Below are 6,893 nucleotides of genomic sequence, written 5' to 3'. Positions count from 1 at the left end.
AAAGAAAGAAAGAAAGAAAGAAAGAAAGAAAGAAAGAAAGAAAGAAAGAAAGAAAGAGAGAAAAGAAAGAAAGAAAGAAAAGAAAGAAGGAAGCCAGGTATAGTGGCAGATAACTTTAATCTTAGCACTCAGGAGGCAAAGGCAGGCAGATCTTGTGAGTTCAAGGCCAGTCTGGTCTACACAATGAGTTCCGGGACTATATAGAGAGACCCTGTCTCAAAATAAAACAAAACACAGCACAGTGCTAAGAACATGTTCTCTTTTACAGAGGACCAGAGTTCAATTCCCTCCACCTACATCTGGTGACTCACAACTACCTATGACTCCAGCTCCAGGAATCCAATTCCTCTGGGCCCCACAGGCACCTGTACACATGCATACACACATAATTAAAAGTGGTAAAAATGTTTAGTGGCGGATAGTGGTGCATGCCTTTAATCCTAGCACTCAGGAAGCAAATCCTGGTGGACTTCTGTGAGTTCAAAGCCAAACTGGTTTACATAGTGACTTCCAAGACAGGGCTACATGGGGAGACCTTGTCTCAAGAAAAGAAAAGGAGGGTGGGGAAAAAGTGAGAAAAGGAAAATAAGAGAAAAAGAATGAAGTTAAAGGAAAAACAAAATGTGAAAAAGAAATAAAAATGTTTGAAACAGGACCTTACTATTCAACCCTGGCTGACCTAGAACTCACTAAATAGCCCAGACTAATTTTGAACTAAGCAATCCACACCTCTCAGCCTCCTGAGTGTGGTTACATGTGTCAGCCATCTTGGGGGAAAGTGTATATTTTGGCACGGTCCATCCATGCTTCCCAATAGTTTATTAAACTACCCTGCAGGTATCTGAGGATCTGTTAAAACACAACACATACTAACATTTCATAGCCAGCTGGTGGTGGTGTACACCTTTAGTTTCAGCACTAAGGAGGCAGGAGGATCTGTTGAGTTCTAGGTTTGCTGAGTCTAGAGAGCTAGTTCCAGGACAGCCAAGGCTACATAAAGCCTGTCTTTAAAAAAAAAAAAAATAAATAAAAACATATATATAAGCTGGGTGCGGTGGTGTTTAGCAGTAATCCCAGCATTTCGGAGGTTAGAGGATCAGGAGTTCAAGGTCATCCTCAGACTGGGCTGCATGAAACCTTGCCTAAAGTGAACGAGCAATTCTAGTCTAAGAATATCGCAACTTGCTCTTTACTGTTTACTATTTACTTGCTATTTACTATTTACAAAAATCCATGCAATGTAGAAGGTTGAAACCAATGCCTGCAGAACTGATATTACAAATAACGTAGCAGACTAGAGAGACAGCTCAGCGGGTAAAGCCACTTGTCGCAAGAAAGCTTGAGATGCAATCCTCAGAACCCACGGGAAGGGAGAATTCTGTAATCTCAGCCCTCCAGTAGGGAGAGCGGAGGCAGACGCTACAGCTCTCCCTCTAACCCCGACAGTATGCAGAAAAAAAGACCTTGTCTCAAACAAGGCAGGGGCAAGGACCTACGCCCGAGGCTATCCTTTCTCTATGCCTACATTGTGGAGTCAACACACAGAAACAATTGCTGATTAGTTGATGATGATGAACCTTGATTAGGCTTTGCTGTATTTTTCACTTTAATCAACGTAGACTCACAAAAAGGCGGAGTCCTCACCCCCTGAATTTGTACTGAGTCTGACAGGAAGAGTACTAGTCTACCCTTTATTCCGCGATCTCCCACTTTGCTCCAAATCGCTATCACCTGACAGCGCCGCAGAGCGAGCTGGAGCTAATCGGTCCCAAGGATCTACAACTATCCCCAAACCCAGCCGGTTCCATGTAGGATTCTAAGCTGAGTTCCTGCCTCTTCTACCTGGCCGCTCACCTTAAACACTCGGCTGGGAACGGAGGCAGGGGTGCTGAGTGGGACGCGAGCGACACAAAGCGCCAGGCCGGCTCCCCGCAGGGTGGTCCACGCCCACACCTGCACGCGCAATTCCTAGCTAGCGCGTAGGAGCCGGGGCGACTCCATCCTGGGGGCCCTGGCTGGTCAGTGGGACGCTCCGAACTCCGGAGAAGCCACTTTTGGGCGTGCACCTGAAAGAGACCCACGCAACGTCCTCAGCGACCCCAAGTGCCACTCACCTCAGTCGCTGCCTGTGGCTTTCACTGCGCCCGCCCCACGGCTTAAGCCCCGCCTACGCGACCGTTAGCGCCGCCAGGCTGACCAATCGAACCGACGCAGTCGATGGCCTCCCTGCGGGGCGGGACGCCACCACCTGGCGCGCGGGGAAGGCGGGTCCACGCCGCTCTCTAACATTGGCTCCGCCCATGGGCGGGGCTTCCCACACACAACGACCTGTGGTCTGTTGTAGGCGCTGTGACACTCCCTGGACGCTCACCAATCTGGAATTTCTTTGATCCCTGAGAAGCTAGAAATACACGTATTTGCAGTCGCCAGTGAAACTGCCTCGCCATCAACTGGATGCTTGCGCTCACTACAGCTCCCTCTCACGCCATGCCAGCGAGCCTTTTTCAGGAACTGTCAGGACTCTCCAGGCTGTCTTAGCTCCTAGCTAAGAGCAATACAGGCTGGCAATTGGGGGACCCCCAATAAGCATTTCTTGATAGCATTTCACCTCACCTTCTCCTTGAACATTTTCAGATGTCTACGATGTACTGAGATGCCTGCCTGACGAAGCTTAGTCTAGACAGAAAATTTGCACTCCTGTTAGACACTGATAAGCCTGGTTAGTAAAGGGTTTGCGGCTACACAGATAAAGGATTACATAAAGCCCGGGGGAGGCACAGCTCTTGCTTCAAGTTTGGATCAGCTGAGAAGCCTTGAAAACTTGTCTGTAGGCCTCCAGGTTAATTAAATCAGAATCTCTGAAGTGGGGCCCACGCTTCCAGAGTTTATAAGGTTCCTCCAAGTGATTCTAATGTATATAGCCAGGAGGGAAAACTGCCCGCTGAGAAATAATTAAGACTGATTCTAAACCTGCGGGGGAAAGGGGACTGGGGATGTAGATCAGTTGGTAGAACGTATAGCATGAGGGAAGTCCTTGGGTTTGATTCCTCAACACCGCCTAAAACAGGCGAGGTAACACGTGCCTGTAATTGCAGAATTTAGGAGGTAGAGACAGATCAGGAATTCAAGGTCATTCCTGGCCTCATAGTAAAAGTCAAGGCCACCGAGAGCTACATGAGGCCTTGTATCAAGGAAAAAAAGTAAAACTAAGGTCCCTCTCCACTCTTTTCAAAAACTAAAAGGGGGTTAAGAAAGCCAAAATATTTAAGGGAAAAAATCATGTTCACAAATCTGAAGAATAACCTCGAGTTTCAGGACTCATCATTGTTCTTGTAACTTACAGCCACACGGTGGCGCTATTGACAACAAACCTTTCCAGAAGGACTTGGGAAACGCAAATCCCATCAGGGCCTTAGTGAACCTAATACACCAACTAAAGTAACTCTCTTTAGGGGGTCCAAGGGCACATCTCTAACGAGAGTACTGCTCTCCAAGCCCACGTTCAGGCAGGTGGAACCACAGTGAGTCTGAACTGTATGTTCCCTGCAAACATGCCCCAACTCCCCTATCTCCCCCACCTTCCTGCCCCATCCCTTTCCATATATTCACACTAAGGAGCTGGCAGATTTTCATTTTCAATATAATCTTCTAACATAATCTTACTGCTTGCCTTTTCCAGAACAATAGGGTGGCTTTTCATTCTTCTGAGCCAACCCATAGGCCAAACATCCCTGGGTTAGAATTACTTTTGATGCTAGAGGAAAAAAAAAAAAAACAAGCAAGCAAACAAAAAACCCTAATTCAAATTGCCTTAAACAATAAAAACAATAAAGCAATTGATTAGGTCATATAACAGAAACCCTAGAGGAAGTAGACTTGGAGATTTATTCATTCAAACCAATCTCAGTGGTTAAGTGGGTCAATATGTTTCAAAGGGCCCAGTTGCTATTGGTCTGTGCTGTTGAAAACATGATAAATTCATACTCATTCCAGCTGCCTACTAGGAGCAACCAGGACCACATACTTTCTTTTCCCATTGAAACTTCTCCAGTTTTGGTTTTTGTTTGTTTTATTGAGTCAGTTGGATCTGCCAGATACACCTTACCTCCTGGTCAGTAATTGCCTGGGAGATGAAGAAGTGGCTTTAAGCCTGAATCCCAGGAAGTAAAAAAGGAGGTGCCATAGTTTTAGATGTTTTCCAAAATGCTGATGCTTCTTCCATTATTTCATAGCCAATATTGAGTATTAAAACATTAGCATTAAAATTTTAAATCTCTGGGTATCTGATATAGTTATTTTCCTTTCATTTCAGTTTTCATTATTGTTTAAAAACTAAATTTGAGCCAGGCGGTGGTGGCACATGCCTTTAATCCCAGCACTTGGGAGGCAGAGACAGGCGGATTTCTGAGTTCGAGGCCAGCCTGGTCTACAGGGTGAGTTCCAGGACAGCCAGGGCTATACAGAGAAACCCTGTCTCGAAAAAAAACAAAAAAAACAGTAAATAAATAAATAAATAAAAATAAATTTGGCTGGGCAGTGGTGGCATACATCTTTAATCCCAGCACTAGAGAGACAGAGATATTGGATCACTTCGTTCTGGCCAGTCTGGTCTGCAGAGTACATTCCAGGACAGCTAGAGCTATAAAAAGAAACATTGTCTTGAAAAAATAGATAGATAGATAGATAGACAGACAGACAGATAGATAGATAGATAGATACCAAATTTGGAAAATCAGTCAACCTATTTCAAAAAGAGACCCAAAACAAAACATATAACATATCCCATGTTTTGTTTTGTGATGGACGTATTTCCAGCTGCTCTCTAAACATCTGTCAGGTTCTTTCTGAGAAGCCAAGAAAGCAATGAGACTTAGAACAAAGTCGAAAGTTCAATCAGCCAGAACAAGAACGTTTTGTGTTTAAGTTCAAGACCTTTTGTGGTGCTTTGTTCAGACATGACCTCCTGCCGTGTAGTCCTGGCAGCCTGGTAACCAATGACTCTTCTTCCCACAGGTGTCCTGCCTCTGTGAAATAGTTACAAAATGCAGCCCAAACTGTTCCTCAAGTCCAGCATACCAGAAACTATAGACAGGAAATAGCTGGCTGAAGAATCACAGGTCATCTTGTCCAGTTCCAGTGTAGATTTCAGTGTAGCTCGGAGTATGAGGTCCAAATATTAAACTCAATTTTTTCTTCAACCATAATATTTTTCAAGTAATGTGATCTCTTAACATAAACCTCTTGAATCCTATGTGCCTAAATCCAAACATAAAGCCTATAACTTCTGAAGGGCTTTTGGGTCCCTGTGTAAAGTAGAATAAATATAATCACTGGGCTGTTGTGAGATCTGGAGCCACATACCAAGAACTTGATAGGTTATGTCTTATTAGTCTTATAAAAATAGCTAGATTCCTTGAATTTTATGAGAAAACATTATCCTTTGATAAGCTGTGAGCTGCGACTCCTCTAGGGTTTCTTGGTCCTTCCCATTCTGAGTTGTTTCTCAGAATTAAGTACTTGATAAAAAGAAATTCAGAAGGGGGAGGCAGCTAAGGATTAGGAGGAAACCAGCCTTGTGCCATCTCTGGAGCCTTCCACTCTGCACACCACCCTTCTTCATTCTTTCAGTAGTCATTTATTATGTGTCTAATCTACAAATAAAAACAAATAATGAAGAGAAAGCTACTATGACGTCTTCCTCTTGGGGAATTGTAGATGGATTTTAACTGGGCAACATGGCTACTCTGGGTGGAATACAGACAGGCCCTTAGTACACACCTTTAATCCCAAACAATGAAGGTAAAGTTAGTTTGTAGAAGAAAGCATCCATGTTTGAAAGTGATGTCTAATTGAGTGGCAGACAAAATCAGAGAAAGATTTGGCAGAATAGGATCCTCCCAACTCACGAGAAGAGAGAGGAAAGGGAAGCTACTTGAGTGGAAGTGCAGAGAGTGAGGGAGGCAGTTTTGCAGGGAGAGTTGTACAAAGACAGGATGCAGAGAGAGAACGGGCTAGACACAGGTGAAGACAGATGGGACAGAGAAGGAGAAAGAGACAGAACATATTGCCAAAGTTAGTATGAGGCCAGGCAGAACAGTTCAGGGGAAGCTGGGAGAAGCCAGCTTGAATCAGTCGGCTTGGAGAGGAGTTTTGAATCAGAACAGTTGAGTCAACCAGCCAGTCAGAGTTCAGAAACAGCTAGAAAGGGTGCGCTTATTCAGCAGTAAGTCTCAGAGACCAAAAACATTCCAGGCCTAGATAGGATTGTACAGAGGCTAGAAGCTTCCAGGACTAGGTCCAGGTTAGCAGATGGAGGCAGTCAGTCTTGGAGAATTACATCAGGCAAATAGAAGTTACTTTTACAGGGAATCTTCCATTTCAAGGTCAGGTACAAAGCTCTCTCAGCAGAACTGCTGTAGCACAATTTTCTCAGGCATTCAGTCATATCATTTACAGGATCTGTTAACTTAATCAATAGGTTGTTTCCTCTTGTCAACTCTGTCTTCTCTCCCAGACTGCATTTGCTTAGCGCCTAGAAACTTTATCCACTATATTAATCTCAAAGTTGGAACAACCTTTCCTTACGCTGTCATCAAGCTACAGAAATAAACTGTAAGACGGATGGCCACTCAGCTTCCTATGACAAGAATGGCTTTTTGACCACGTAATCTCTAATCCACAGGAATTTGTTGCTTTCTGTTCTGGCTGAGAAGTCCAAGATCAAGATGTTAGAAGATTAAGAATCTAGAGAGAAATTGTTTTGCCTATCGATGGTGCCTTTTTCCTGCCTCCTTATGAAACCAAGGAAAACCTGAACAAATTCTTCACACTTAACCTGTCTAACCTGCTCTTAATTCCAGACTAAACCCTCTAGACTTAACCTACTTCATGTA

The 6,893-nt window shown here is 44.2% G+C and overlaps 1 protein-coding gene across 3 annotated transcripts in view; it reads right to left on the bottom strand.

The window, feature by feature from the left end:
* Cep70 (centrosomal protein 70) overlaps nucleotides 1-2,147 on the bottom strand; it is a 43,111-nt gene extending 40,964 nt beyond the window's left edge. The window contains exon 1 of one of the 3 annotated variants that reach the window (XM_028788055.1): nucleotides 2,115-2,147. The gene's annotated coding sequence lies outside the window, so the exon portion shown is untranslated. Of the gene's footprint in view, nucleotides 1-1,854; nucleotides 1,970-2,114 lie in introns of those variants that run through there. The other 2 variants (XM_028788057.1, XM_028788056.1) reach the window with 2 other exon arrangements.
* Between the last annotated feature and the right edge of the window lie 4,746 nt (nucleotides 2,148-6,893).

The sequence above is a fragment of the Grammomys surdaster genome, unplaced genomic scaffold, assembly GCF_004785775.1.
Source record: "Grammomys surdaster isolate TR1022 unplaced genomic scaffold, NIH_TR_1.0 125698, whole genome shotgun sequence".
Taxonomy (NCBI): Eukaryota; Metazoa; Chordata; class Mammalia; order Rodentia; family Muridae; genus Grammomys; species Grammomys surdaster.
This window is presented reverse-complemented; position numbering and strand designations above follow the sequence as displayed.